Raw genomic sequence first — 16,485 nt, forward strand, 5'->3', positions numbered from 1 at the left:
CGCAAGCGATGCTGGACTGCCAGTCAGATGAACTTCTATTCATCAATCTTATTTGACAAGGACAAGGAATTTTAGCATCGTCAAATTCCTCATGTGTATATGGAGTCCCTCCCGTGCTTCCAGCCTATCCTGGGTGTTCTTAATGATGCTGGGCTCTTGAACTTCTGTGTTACATCTCTGACTGGAATGAAGAGCTTATTCTTCAATTCTATGCCACACTGCACCTAATAGAAATGTGGAAGACGTGAATTCATGGGTGCTTGACTGGATGACTGAGAATACGCATTACAAAGCACCGGCCTCTGAATTGCTTCTGCCATCCCAGTCAGTCCTCTTGTTGAAGGTGCAAGGATCATTTATGCGGAACCTGAACTTTCAAATCATCTAATGCAAATGCGGATGAAGCCTTTGAAACTTGGCCAAGCTCCTAGAACTACATTCCTTGTGAATGAATTGCTATATGTGCCAACGACGATATATCGCATTCTGACCAAAACCCTCACTCCAATTAAAGGCCACAACTCTGAATAAGAAGAGGTTGTTGGCATCATGAAGAATCTGCTGTTCAATATCATGCATGGCATTCCGATCAACTACCATGATTTCTTCATGAGGACTTTGGCACATGCAGCTCTGTCCCCTTTTGAATTGAAGCCTTATGCTCCCTGGATCATGAAATTCATCAGATCAAGGTCTTCAATTCACTACGAGGAAGACTTTCAGAATCACCTCAGCTTTTTGCCTCCTATTGAAGTCCTCAAAAGGACTATTTCCTCAGCTGATGAGAAAGGCAAAGCTTCTATCATTGATGAAGGTTCTCATCCATTGGATGGTTAGTTTCACAAGGTTGTATCTTATTCCACCAATGATGACTCTGCAACCCAAGATTCTGCCGCCAAAGCTTCAAAGCCAGTTCCTCAAACCACTGCTTCACGAGTGATGACTGATCGTGACCTTCTTCTAAGTCTTCATCAGAAGGTTGATCGCAATCACAAGTGGGTCAAGCGTCAGCTTGGTGATATTCTTCAGAACATGATTGTCACACAAAACACTGTGAAGAAGAATCACTACTACCTACATGAAGTCTTCGACCGCACTTGGGCTATTCGGTCTCATCTATATAGTGAAGAAGATCTCAAGCAGATGGGCTTCCAACGGGACTTTGACTGGTCTCAGCCTCCTTCAAAGAAATTTAAGAAAGTCAAAATTCCTCAGCTGGTGACGAGTTCATATTCTTCATCCCGTGAGACGGTTGAAGATGAAGATTTGAACGACACTATGGTAGGCCCTATCTCAACGGACGACCCCAACAACATTGGTGCTCCTCCATCAACATCATGATTTTATTCTTCAGGGGCGTTAGTCCTCATTTTTTATCCCTTTTGGTCATTCGATGACAAAGGGGAGAAATTTGAGTTAGCCTTCAAGCGGGTCTTAAATATGGGTGTTTTTTGGTTAAGTTACAAATCTTGCTTTTCTGAGGTGTTTTCTCTGATGAGTTGTGAACTTAAATCCTATAGTGCTCTGATACTTTTGACTGCTTTCTACGTGCTTATTTCCTCAAGTATCTTTATGCATGCATGCTAAATTTTGTCAGACACCATGTTTCATCATGCATTTCAAATTCCTCATATTATATGTCAAATGTGTGTACGAATTACAAGATATAGGGGGAGATCTCCATGATTTTACTCTACAATGTGCATTTGCTATACAAAGCAAATTACTCAAATATGTACATCTTCAGGGGGAGTTCTTCTATATCTTGTAATCAAATTCCTCAATATTAGTATTTACACTTCATATGATTATTCCTGTTGAAAACTTAACCTCCTATTGGTCATCAACCATCAAAAAGGGGGAGATTGTAAGTGCATCTAGTTCCCCTTAGTGATTTTGGTGTATTGAAGACTTATAGGTTAAGGGACTAATGTGTTTGTGAGTGTACACAGGCTCTATAAGTCGATGAGGAGTTTGATATTTACGATGAAAGTCGACCCCTAAAAATGTATGTCAAAAAGGGGGGCCCACTAGGTGGACACTTGCATTTACACATATAGTGCTTCCCAAAAAGAAAAGGTGTAAAAAAGAATAGGTGATGATCACCATGACTCTTGCATTAAGGTAGAAGTTAAATAAAAGATAGGCCCTTCACAGAGGGAAGTGGAGGTTGTCATGCGCTTTTATGGTTGGATGTACAAAATCTTAATGCGAAAGAACGTCACTTTATATTGCCGCTTGTGATAAAGAAGTTTAGTATGCAGTCTATCGCTTTTATTTCTTCCATATCACAATTTCGCATAAAGCTTATTTTCCTCACTTTAAAAGAGCATACATATTTAGAGAGCATTTTTTATTGATTGCACCGATGACAACTTACTTGAAGGATCTTACTCAATCCATAGGAAGGTATGGTGGACTCCCATGGCAAAACTGGGTTGAGGGAATTTGGATGCACAAGTAGTATCTCTCCTTGGTGCAAAATATTTGGCTAGCATAGGATGAGAAGGAAGCTCAACATGTTGGAGGATCCATGACAATATAACTTCTATTCGGATGTAAAGAAACATAACACATTATGTTGTCTTCCTTGTCCAACATCAACCTTTTAGCATATAATATTTTAATGAGTGCTCACAATCACGAAAGATGTCCAACATAGTATATTTATATGTGGGACCTCTCTTTATTTATTACTTCCTATTAATTGCAATGATGACCAAAACTATGTTTGTCAAATCCCAACAAATTTCATGCAACATACTTCTTATATGTGAAGTCGTCACTTCCCATAAGATCATTATATAATATTTTTATTTGTTTATTTCTTTATTTTGTTTTTCTCAAGATCATAGCAAGAAAGCATAGCCCTCAACTCAAAACTAATCTTTATTATATAACTCTCGGACTCAATTACATAGAGGGAACACAAAGAAAAACTCAAAGCTAGATCATACTATTACTTTATTCTACTAAACCGAGATATAACCAAAAGGATCGAACTAAGAAAACCGATAAAGCTAAAGATGTGATGGTGATACGATACCGGGGCACCTACCCCAAGCTTGGCAGTTGCCAATGGGAGTGCCCATACCCATGTATTTAGGTCTCTTTCTTCGGAGGTGGTGGTGCAATATTCCTGGCAATAATACCCTTCAGGATGTGATTTTCTTCCTCAAGCCTATTGACTTGCTGTTTAAGATCCATTATTATCTCAGGGAGTTTGCCTATGACAGCTAAAGCTCCGATCACCCATGGATGCTTCCTGGCTGCGGGGGAAAAAGCAACACTCTTTTTCATGTTATCGTAAGAGAGAAATCTAGCATTGGGAGGTATAACTGAATTGGGTATTGCTGAGCTTTGGAGTTCCTCAAGCATGGCTCTAGGTTGAGGGCGAGAGGTAACTTCTTGATCCTCCTTCATGGGATCCACTCTTTTCAGGCCAGCCTCCATCTATTCCTCCGTTGACCACCCAAAGTGATCAGCTTCGCTGTATGCACTTGGGCCCGGCATCAGGTGAGAGACACGACTCTCCCCGACTAACTCTTGCAAAAACATCTTGCTCCAAATCTGCTGCAAAATTAGGTAAACACAAGAACAGAGGATTTTGCCGCGATACGATAGTCAAAACCTTCAGGAGATTATATAATGAATTTTTACCGACCAAAAGGAGTGTTCCACAAGAAAACAGAGTCTGGAGGGCACACGAGGTGGCCACAAGCCTGGGAGGCACGCCCCCACAACTTGTCGCCTCCTCGTGCACTTCTCGAACTACTTTTTATGTTACAATTTTTTTAAATATTCCAAAACGGAGTAAAATTGTCATTGGAAAAGTTCTGGAGTCGGTTTACTTACCATATCACATACCTATTCCTTTTCATAGTCTGGAACATTCTGGTAGGTCTCCCTTATGTACTCCTCCGGTGTTATGGTATTAATGAAATTGGTTTCAACATTTATGGAAGTACCTGAGATATAATGTTTGATTCTTTTCCCGTTTAACCTTCGGGTTAGTGCCTTCGGTGTTGTTAATCTTGATGGCACCGAAATGATAAAGTTCCTCGATAATGTAAGGACATTCCCACTTAGAGAGAAGCTTTCTGCAAAAAATCTTAAACGGGAATTGTATAGCAAGGCATGGTCACCTACATTAAATTCACGCTTTTATATCCTTTTATCATGCCATCTTTTAACTTTCTCTTTAAAAAATTTGGCATTCTCATAGGCTTGGGTTCTCCATTCATCAAGTGAGCTAATATCAAATAACCTCTTCTCACTGGAAAGTTTGAAATCATAACTGAGATCTTTAATTGCCGAATAAGCTTTATGTTCTAGTTCAAGAGGTAAGTGACATGCTTTTCCATAAACCATTTTATATGGAGACATACCCATAGGGTTTTTATAAGCAGTTCTATAAGCCCATAATGCATCATCAAGTTTCTTAGACCAATTCTTTCTGGATCTACTAACAGTCTTTTGCAAAATCAACTTTATTTCTCGATTGCTCAATTCTACTTGGCCACTAGACTGACGATGATAAGGAGGCGCAATCTTATGGTTAACACCATACTTAGCGAGCAATTTACGGAAAGCACCATGAATAAAGTGTGAACCACCATCAGTCATTAAATATCTAGGGACTCCAAACCTAGGGAAAATGACTTCTTTAAGCATTTTAATGGAGGTGTTACAATCAGCACTACTAGTTGGAATAGCTTCTACCCACTTAGTAAATCAACATCAACCAAAATATGTGTAACCCCATTAGAGGAAGGAAAAGGTCCCATATAATAAAATCCCCAAACATCAAATGGTTCAATAACAAGTGAATAATTGTGACACTCCAAAATTTTTATTTTGGTTTTCAGCAAAACCTTGTGGTCTTTGAAAAGAGGCCATTAAATTTTTTTTTTCCAGAAAACCTTCCTCTTAAAAACTTCCTTTGCTTTGGCAAGGATTTTATTTTATTTTCAAACTTTGGTGTTTGATCTTTTGAAACTTCTTCTCTGTTGGTTCCCTCTCAAATTTATTTTGGGAGTTTAATCTTTTTCTTTTAAAAAGAAACTCTATGAAAAACTTGGGATTTTCATATCTTGAAAACCACCCATGACTTTGCATTTTGCCCATGTGGTAAAACCCCTCCAAAACCTCCCCTCCTCCTTGTGATCAACCTAAGTTCTCTGTCCCAACTAATCCAAGCAAGTTTTGGATTCTATCCTAATTTTCTTTTCACTCAAATCATTTCTGAAAATTATTTGGAGCCTGAGTGGTTTTCAAAGCAAGTACCACTTTGCCTTTGAGTTTTGACCTCAAACCAACTCTCCTGGATAGTCCTTTGTACCCACAACCCAGAACCATCTTGATCCACTCCTTCTCTTTTCAAATTTTTCAAAATTCAGTCTCTGCAAGTTTGGACCAGATTTGCCAAATTTGGTGAAATTCATATCTACACTTCTCCAAAAATTTCACCAAAAATCAGGCAGCCTACTGGAGCAATGAGAAGCCACTCCACCAAAAATCAGCTCAAGGAAAAATCACCAGAGGCCAAATTCATTCTGTCGAACACCTTGCATGCACTGTTGCTGTTCAAAATTCAGAAAGATTCAGAGTTCAGTCTCGATCTTCGACAGAGGTTCAGTCACATGCCCACAGTGCCCTTGGCACGTTCCTCGCCGCCTCTTCCTCCTGTCTGGAGCATCCCGCACGCGCGCTTGGCGTCTTCCCGGCGTCGGTGGCGCCCCTGGCCGCCCGCGCCGGCATGTCTTGCGGCGGCCGAGACCCCGTAACAGCCGACAGGGGACAAGAACGGCGGCTCAACGCCGTTCCACGCCGCCCATCGCCCCTCTGCTCTCCGCGTGGCCTCATGCGTGCCAGCGCACGCCCGTGGCACCGCCACCGTGGCCGGCAAGCACGGGACGCGCTCCCTGCCGCCGACGGGCCCGCGCCGCCCCGTTCTGTCGAACTCACCCCCAAAGCACCAAACTCCAGCTCGATTAGCACCAAAACGGAACCGTGGACCTCCACGATGACGCCCAACGTCCTAATTACCCCGACCAAGCCCTGCGCCGCCGTAATCGTCACCGGAGACCCCCGTTCACGGCAACCGCCTCGGACCGCCTATATAAAGGGCCCCCGAGCTCACCCTCGTGCACGCATCATCACCACTCCTCACCAACGCCCCGCCAGGCCACTAGGAGGGCCTCAAGGAGGTCTCCTCCCCCAACTCCGGCCGCCCCGATCCGCCTCGGCCTCCACCACGATTCGCTCCGGTGAAGCCATCTCCGGCGCTCTAACCCCGTCAATTACTCCCTCTAGCTACCAGGAGCCTAACCCCCTCCTCAATTTGATCTCTGCAGCCCTCTCCGACGAGTCCCTCGACCACCCGAGCCGCCGTCCGCCGGAGCAAAGCTCGCCGTCGACGTGGTACTCGCCGGCGACCACCACCACCACCAACCGACGCGGAATGGCGCCCTAAACACGGAGGTACCCTCCGATCCCCCTGCCTTGCCGTGGATCACCGCCGGCGACAACCGCGGCTCTCGGGCGCCGACGAGCTTCGTCCCCCCCCCCCCATTTGAAAGTTTAAACCTGACGAGTGGGACCCCACCGTCAGCCTCTCTGCCCTCTCTATTGAATCGTTTTCTGGCAGCGCCTTCGGGCAAAATGCGCTTTCCCCTCTGGGCTGGCGTATTCAACACTGGAACGTTTTCTGTTTTTATAAGCTAGCCCCTGGGAACTTTCTGTTTCATTACAGATGAGTCCCTGGACATAAACCTTTATAACTTTTAAACAGAAAAGTATTTTTGATTGATTCTTTTTCTGTTCTCTTTAAAATTTTGTCTAGTTTTTTATCAGATTTATTTGAAAAAATATTTGGAATACTTTTTGTGCACCCCTTGGTATTTACGATAGCGCATATATTTTCTTTATACCGTAGATACCGAAGGAGGTGACGGAGCCGCACACTTCACCGAGCTAGGCTCCGACTACTCTGAACCAGGCAAGCATGTTTGAACTTTTGATATGATGAGTGTCTTGGCATGTTTTGCATTTAGTTAGTTTCATGACATGTTGAGGAGCATATCGATGAACGTTATTTTATGCAATAATGAGGTAAGTGAGTTCGATGATCCATAAGTGGATGGATGTGAGTATGAATGGCCATGTGTTGGCATGAGGATGGGTAAGATGGCAGTGTCGTAGCATGCCAGTCTTATGCCAGACTATGTGACTTCAGTGTCAAACCGTATCAGTCCAGTTCCTCTCATTTCCTTCCCTGTACTACCACATGTTTTCCGCAAGGAATATGGTTTAGTAAGTTGCAAACCGCTTTCCTGGTACACACCAAAAGGAGAGGCCGTGATGATGGTTCCATGGCCCTGGATTAAAGCCAGTCATCCGGTCAGGGGGCATGGGTGTTTCTGGTTGGGACCGAGAGGGGGGCACCCCTTAGAGCGCGCGTATATAAATTTGATCCCATGCTATTCGAGATTGTGATCTCCCCGTCTCAAAAGTTTTTCTTGGACGGTGTCTAGGGTGATTCCTAGCATCGAGAGGTAGGATGGGTGTGTACTGGTTAGCTGTGTGTTCTCCCGAAAAACCGTAAACGGAACTAGTCCTTCGTGACTACGGAAATCCGTTGGCTGTGGGAAAAATTTTGTACAAACTCTGAAGAGTCATATATTCCTTGAATCATCTATTCCATGTCCAAATTCGTATTATCTTGTCCTAACAGTATCAGTTTGATGACAGAGACTCCGGTGAATCGCATGAGTGCTAAGTCCGGTTAAATGATTATTCCCGTGGATGGACTAACCCATTTATTCTCATGAATTAAATGTTTATTATGAGTATTATTTACTTATGAATAAAAGCCCTTTCTGCGATGTCGCTCAGATGTCCGACTGTGGCATTGTTGTATTTTACTTTCTTTTCAAGCCCTTTATCTGGTGTCTCTAAGACGCCCGACTGTGGCATTTCTGTTAAAGCCCTTTATGTGGTGTCGCTAAGACGCCCGACTGTGGCATTTCTTTTAAAGCCCTTTCTGTGATGTCGCCCCGACGTCCGACTGTGGCATTTCTTTTAAAGCTCTTTTTGTGATGTCACCCCGACGTCCGACTGTGGCATTTCTTTTAAAGCCCTTTATGTGGTGTCGCTAAGACGCCCGACTGTGGCATTTCTTTTAAAGCCTTTTCTGTGATGTCGTCCCGACGTCCGACTGTGGCATTTCTTTTAAAGCTCTTTCTGTGATGTCGCCCCGACGTCCGATTGTAGCATTTCTTTTAAAGCCCTTTATGTGGTGTCGCTAAGACGCCCGACTGTGGCATCTTCTCCTTATATTTATTTGTCCACCTTTTGAGGCGTCGCTTCAGACACCCGATCGGTCTTCATTTATGTTTTGTGGGATTTCAGGCGGACTACCGCCGTTTCCCTTTTACTTACCTTGTTATGCTAATTTTTGAATATGCATTGGTGAATTAATCATGACGCATTCATGCATGCATTTGTTATATCTTACGTCCGAACTGTCTTGTGAGTACTTTCAAAGTACTCACTGGCTTGTTGATTTGGCCAGATGCTGACGAAGGCGATCTCATGGATGAAGAATTTGATAGCGAGTCTGACACCTAGAGGAGTCCCAGTCAGTCTCGTGCGACCCTGGATTTGGTCACTGTATTATATCCGCTTCCGCTACCAAATAAATTCATCGAGCCTCACCTCGACGCTCGAAGAGATGACAGTTTTAGAGACTTGTATCTCTCTCCCTGCTGTGTTTTTCCACCACCGCCCTATCCTCGAGTCAGTAGTATGCCTCCACACCACTGTGTCATGTCCGCCAATATGTATATTTATTGGCGTGCTTGTAATAATTTGGTTGAGCAACCGTAGTTTGACCCTGTAATATATTTTATGCTACTGGCTTATTGTATCAAGAATTTGTCTACCAGTAAGGAGGATTTCTCTCATACTGGACTCAAAAGATTGGTTTCTCAATAAATATTTTTATTGGAAAACCGGTCGTGACAAGCTTGGTACCAGAGCCAGGCTGACCGTAGGAAGCCACTAGGTGCGATCTCTAATTGGTTATTAGCATGATAGAGATAATTTATATTTTTTGCAATTGTAGTCATTTTCTGTCAGTCAGCATAAATTTATGATCTGACCATGCAGAATTTTTGCCTACTTTTGTAGATGGCCGACAACAGCTGCGAGTCTCAGACCTTCGCCAACGTGCCCGATGGGTTCGTCAAGCTTCTTTCCTTCATCGTTCAAGTCGCGATGGGGCCATCTGTGCGCCCAGTCTTCACACTCTGCCAGCACCGAGTCAACGACAGTCTGACTATGCACCAGGCCGCGGTGCAGTTCAAGGGAGGGCGTGGTGAGTTACGCCGCTTCCGGTTCGTGGGAAGAGCCATGCCTACGGAGAGGCACGCTATGCAGATGGCAGCCCGTGAGGCGATAGCTCGCCTCAGGGATGTCCTTCCCGCGATGAAGACTCGTCGCTACCGCTATCTTCCATGCCATGTGCCTTACACCTGTCACTACGCATACTCCTGCCCCAGAGGAGAATGAGACGAGGCTTTTGAGATGCTCATTGAGTATCTCCGGGCCCTGGAGGCAGCCTTCGACAACCTGGTGGACGACTTCGTAGCTACCTGCATGGACTCAGTTCATGGCTGTGCTGCCCACAGGAGGGAGCTCCTACCCATCGCACCGCCACTGACTTTGGTCTCGTCCTCAGCATCTTATACGCCTACTCGTCGCCTACCTTCTACCGAAGAATTCAACCAAGTCATTGCACCCACTCCAGCGCGCACTGCACCACCCTTCGCGCCCACTCCTGTACGTGTTGCTCCGCCCTTGGCAACCGCTCCGTCCACTCTGCGCAACACTACACGTATGGAGCCTATTAGCGAGGAGGAAGTCGAGTCCCCAACCTCGCTACGCCTCACCCTCGGCAGGGCAAAGGAGGTCGTCAACATCTCTTCCTGAGTACGCTTAGCTGCCATGTAATGTACCACTTTGTAAGATATGTACATAGGTTGTGAGAAGTAGCCTGTTTGCGCATCATGTAGGATCTAGAGAAGTGCACTAGCCTAAATAACATGTCAGGATTATGTATGCATATCCTGAGTGATGTATTGTATAATTACCGCCCGCGTGTAAGATATGTAATGAGCAGTCCTTCTCCGTGCGCAAGTCGATTTGTTTTTCTTAAGTAAGCTGGGTTATTTAGTTTTATTTGCCAGCTTTATGCTTTTTTGGAATTGTTTTTGCGACTCTTTCCGCTTTTCTTATGAGTTTCAAAAAAAAATATCCCCAGAGTGAAAAATGTCTCGTCCTTGGACTCGCTCCATGCCAATTCCACCAGAGGAAAATTATGATACACAACCCAGCAACGAGTTCACTCAGGGACAGTCAAGCCAACGGGACAGTGAAACGGCACTTTCCCAAATGTGCCGCCTTTATGAACAGAGTCAGCAACAACATCGTGAAATGATGAACCAAGTCATCAACATGGGAAATCACCATGGACAGTATCAGCAGCATTCCATGTTATCTGAGCTACAGAAGACACATCCCCAAACATTTTCTCATACTGACAAGCCTCTTGAGGCCGAGGATTGGCTTCGAGATATGGAGAGAAAATTAATTATTGCAAAATGTTCAGACCCCGAAAAGGTATTGTATGCTCCGCACTATCTCACAGGAGCAGCCGCATCGTGGTGGGAGAATTTTCTGCACATGCATCCCAACAAAAATGACATAACCTGGGATGATTTCAAAGAAGGTTTCCGTGGTGCACACATTCCTAAGAGTATTATGAAAATCAAGAAGAGAGAGTTCGATGACCTCAAAAAAAGGAACATGACAGTGTCAGATTACAACAGTCAATTTACTCTATTGTCCCGCTACGCCAATGAAGAGCGTATGACTGAAATCAAGAAGATGGAGAAATTCCTTGACGGTCTGGCGCCCGCACTTAAATGCCAACTGGTCGTGCACACTTTTCCTGATTTTAAAACACTGGTGGACAAAGCCATTACTCTGGAAAATGAGAGACGCAGTTTGGAAGATATCCGCAAGCGAAAAAGGGACCAGACTAACCATGCTTGCAATCACCGAAGTAGGACAGATTTTCAAAAGGGTGGGACACACAAATCCTCATCCAATGTCTCACGCCCAATCAAGAATTTTCATGCAAGGGACAAGGAATTCACCTATCACCCCGGCGTTACTTGTTACGCTTGTGGAGAAGAAGGGCACTATGCCAAACAGTGCCCCAAGCCAAGGAACTCAACCCCAAAGCCGAACAACGGCGGCAACAATTCCGCGCCCAAGCGAAACAATTTCAATCCCAACAATAACCACAGGAAGGGTCATCTGAATCACGTAACCAAAGAGGAGGCACAAAATGATCCGGATATCGTACTCGGTACGTTTCCTGTCAACACAATACCTGCAATGGTTTTGTTTGATTCTGGAGCTTCTCACTCTTTCATTTCGAAAAAAATTGCTTTGCAAAATAATTTTTCGATGCTTCCTTTGGAGAAATCCATGATCATCAAGTCCCCTGGGATTCAGCAAGTTACTCAGAATTACTGTCAGAATGTGGTCATTGAGTTTGAAGGATTGGAGTTTCACGCAAATCTTATTGTGTTGGAAAATAAAGGACTGGATGTCATCCTAGGGATGGATTGGCTAACCACCAATAAGGGTTTTATCGACTGTTTCAACAGGACCGTAATTCTCACACACCACCAAGGGAAGACCATAAGAGTATCAGCCAAGGAAGGAAAAATACCCCGGCAACCGAGATTAAATAAGGTGGACGTTTCTGAGCTAAACAAGGTTCCAGTAGTGTGTGAATTTCCAGATGTATTCCCAGAAGAACTACCAGGCATGCCACCAGACCGAGAAATAGAATTCCGCATTGAGCTAGCACCAGGAACCACCCCCATACACAAGAAACCATACAGAATGGCACCATCCGAGTTGATCGAGTTGAAGAAACAAATAAAGGAATTACTGGACAAAGGATACATTCGAGCCAGCTCCTCACCTTGGGGATCACCAATTTTATTTGCCAAAAAGAAGGATGGAACGCTGAGATTGTGTATTGACTATCGAGCACTTAACATGGTCACAGTCAAAAACAAATACCCGATGCCAAGGATAAACGATTTGTTTGATCAACTCGCTCAGGCCAAGGTATTCTCAAAAATTGACTTAAGGTCAGGATACCATCAATTGAAGGTACGAACGGAAGATATCCCCAAAACAGCCTTCACCTCCAGATATGGACTGTACGAGTTCACAGTGATGCCATTTGGATTAACTAACGCCCCAGCATATTTTGTTCACCTCATGAACAAAGTATTTATGAAGTTTATGGACAAGTTCGTCGTGGTATTCATCGATGATATTCTGGTATACTCCAAGACACCAGAAGAGCATGCAGAACATCTCAAGATTGTGCTAGGAGAGCTCAGAAAACACCAATTGTATGCCAAGTTCAGCAAGTGCGAATTTTGGCTAAGACAAGTAGGCTTTCTAGGCCACGTACTGACCCAAGACGGTATCGCAGTGGACCCAGAGAAAGTCAAGGCCGTACTTGGCTGGAAGTCACCAGCCAGTGTAGCAGACATACGGAGTTTCTTGGGAATGGCAGGATATTACCGCAGATTTATTGAAGGATTTTCCACCATAGCCAAGCCTATGACGCAGTTACTCAAGAAAGATAAGAAGTTTGAATGGACAGAAGCCTGCGAGAAAAGTTTCCAAGAACTAAAACGGAAGTTAACGACAGCACCGGTATTAATTGTCCCCGACATACACAAGAATTTTGAAGTTTATTGTGACGCGTCCAGAAAGGGTCTCGGATGCGTGTTGATGCAGGAAGGCAAGGTTATCGCCTACGCTTCAAGGCAACTTCGCAAGCATGAGGAAAATTATCCCACTCATGACTTAGAAATGGCAGCAGTTATTCATGCACTCAAGGAATGGAGGCATTTCTTACTTGGGAATCGATGTGAAATATATACGGATCACAAAAGTCTCAAATATATTTTCACACAGCCAGAACTAAACTTACGGCAACGACGTTGGTTGGAGTTGGTAAAGGATTATGATGTTGGTATCCATTACCATCCAGGGAAAGCAAATGTAGTGGTCGATGCCCTTAGTCGGAACCCCAGCTCCGCCGAAAACAAGCTGCACAGCTTGAGGCCCGAATTCCAACAAGAATTTGCCAAGCTCAACTTGATAATGGTAGCAGAAGGCACCATATCAAACTTGGAAATACAACCCGACCTTGTGGGGAAAATTAAAGGAGCTCACCCCGGTCACACCAGCATCGAAGGCATCAAAAGAAAGTTGAGTATGGGCAAGGCCTCGGAATTCGTCATAGACAATGAAGGAATATTATGGTACGGAGAAAGGCTCTGCGTGCCAAACATAGAAGACCTTAAACAGCAAATTTTAGCTGAAGCACACACCACTCCATATTCAATCCACCTTGGAGGAACCAAAATGTATAAGGATATTCAGGAAAGATTTTGGTGGCACGGTATGAAGAGGGACATAGCCACCTTCATTGCATGTTGCGACTCATGTCAACGCATAAAAGATGAGCATCAGAGACCAGCCAGACTACTGCAACCGAACAAAATACCTGAGTGGAAATGGGATGAAATAGGGATGGATTTCATTGTCGGACTACCTCGGTCACGACACGGGAATGATGCCATATGGGTCATCACCGACAGGTTAACCAAAGTGGCACACTTTATTCCAATAAAGACGACCCACACCACTCAGAGGCTTGCCAGGATTTATCTTTCCCACATAGTTTGTCTGCACGGTGTCCCGAAGACTATAATATCCGACAGAGGCACTTAGTTCGTCTCAAGATTTTGGGAGCATATACAACAGGCTCTGGGAACCCAACTAGCCTTCAGTACCGCATACCACCCACAGACTGATGGACAAACAGAACGCGTAAACCAGGTTTTAGAAGACATGCTGAGAGCATGTGTCCTCACATATGGAACCAGTTGGGAAGAAAGCCTGCCATACGCCGAGTTCGCGTACAACAATAGCTACCAGGCCAGCCTACAAATGGCACCATTTGAGGCTTTATACGGACGAAGATGTCGTACCCCGTTAAATTGGTCAGAGACCGGAGACAGCCGCATCTTCGGACCAGACATGCTCAGAGAAGCCGAGGAAAAGGTCAAGCTAATCAGAGACCGACTTAAGACCGCTCAAAGTCGACAGAAGAGTTATTATGATCAGAAACATCGTAGGGTTAGCTTCGAACCCGGTGAGTTCGTATACCTGAGAGTATCCCCTATGAGAGGACTGCAATGGTTTAAGATTAAAGGAAAGTTAGCACCAAGATTCATTGGACCATTCTGCATAGTGGCATGAAGAGGCACTGTAGCCTACTAGCTAGACTTACCCGAAGACTTGTTCGACATTCACGACGTGTTCCACGTCTCTCAATTAAGGAAGTGCGTAAGCAAACCAGAGAAACAAGTATCCCATGAAAACATTGACGTGCAGCCAGACCTCACTTATCGGGAATGTCCCGTAAGAATATTAGAGGAGTCTGAAAGGAGGACCCGACAGAAGACCATCAAGTTTTTCAAAGTCCAGTGGAGCAATCACACCGACAGTGAAGCAACTTGGGAAAGAGAGGATTTTCTTCGGATAGAGCATCCACACTTATTTGAGGAACAATTGAAATCTCGGGGACGAGATTTTTCCTAAGGGGGTAGGTGTTGTGACACTCCAAAAATTTTATTTTGGTTTTCAGCAAAACCTTGTGCTCTTTGAAAAGAGGCCATTTAAAATTTTTTTTCAGAAAACCTTCCTCTTAAAAACTTCCTTTGCTTTGGCAAGGATTTTATTTTTTTTTCAAACTTTGGTGTTTGATCTTTTGAAACTTCTTCTCTGTTGGTTCCCTCTCAAATTTATTTTGGGAGTTTAATCTTTTTCTTTCAAAAAGAAACTCTATGAAAAACTTGGGATTTTCATATCTTGAAAACCACCCATGACTTTGCATTTTGCCCATGTGGTAAAACCCCTCCAAAACCTCCCCTCCTCCTTGTGATCAACCTAAGTTCTCTGTCCCAACTAATCCAAGCAAGTTTTGGATTCTATCCTAATTTTCTTTTCACTCAAATCATTTCTGAAAATTATTTGGAGCCTGAGTGATTTTCAAAGCAAGTACCACTTTGCCTTTGAGTTTTGACCTCAAACCAACTCTCCTGGATAGTCCTTTGTACCCACAACCCAGAACCATCTTGATCCACTCCTTCTCTTTTCAAATTTTTCAAAATTCAGTCTCTGCAAGTTTGGACCAGATTTGCCAAATTTGGTGAAATTCGTATCTACACTGCTCCAAAAATTTCACCAAAAATCAGGCAGACTACTGGAGCAATGAGAAGCCACTCCACCAAAAATCAGCTCAAGGAAAAATCACCAGAGGCCAAATTCATTCTGTCGAACACCTTGCACGCACTGTTGCTGTTCAAAATTCAGAAAGATTCAGAGTTCAGTGTCGATCTTCGACAGAGGTTCAGTCACATGCCCACAGTGCCCTTGGCACGTTCCTCGCCGCCTCTTCCTCCTGTCTGGAGCATCCCGCACGCGCGCTTGGCGTCTTCCCAGCGTCGGTGGCGCCCCTGGCCGCCCGCGCCGGCGTGTCTTGCGGCGGCCGAGACCCCGTTACAGCCGACAGGGGACAAGAACGGCGGCTCAACGCCGTTCCGCGCCGCCCATCGCCCCTCTGCTCTCCGCGTGGCCTCATGCATGCCAGCGCACGCCCGTGGCACCGCCACCGTGGCCGGCAAGCACGGGACGCGCTCCTTGCCGCCGACGGGCCCGCGCCGCCCCGTTCTGTCGAACTCACCCCCAAAGCACCAAACTCCAGCTCGATTAGCACCAAAACGGAACCGTGGGCCTCCACGATGACGCCCAACGTCCTAACTACCCCGACCAAGCCCTGCGCCGCCGTAATCGTCACCGGAGACCCCCGTTCACGGCAACCGCCTCGGACCGCCTATATAAAGGGCCCCCGAGCTCACCCTCGTGCACGCATCATCACCACTCCTCACCAACGCCCCGCCAGGCCACTAGGAGGACCTCGAGGAGGTCTCCTCCCCCAACTCCGGTCACCCCGATCCGCCTCGGCCTCCACCACGATTCGCTCCGGTGAAGCCATCTCCGGCGCTCTAACCCCGTCAATTACTCCCTCTAGCTACCAGGAGCCTAACCCCCTCCTCAATTTGATCTCTGCAGCCCTCTCCGACGAGTCCCTCGACCACCCGAGCCGCCGTCCGCCGGAGCAAAGCTCGTCGTCGACGTGGTACTCGCCGGCGACCACCACCACCACCACCAACCGACGCGGAATGGCGCCCTGAACATGGAGGTACCCTCCGATCCCCCTGCATCGCCGTGGATTGCCGCCAGCGACCA

Source organism: Triticum dicoccoides, chromosome 2B (genome assembly GCF_002162155.2).
Source record: "Triticum dicoccoides isolate Atlit2015 ecotype Zavitan chromosome 2B, WEW_v2.0, whole genome shotgun sequence".
Lineage (NCBI taxonomy): Eukaryota > Viridiplantae > Streptophyta > Magnoliopsida > Poales > Poaceae > Triticum > Triticum dicoccoides.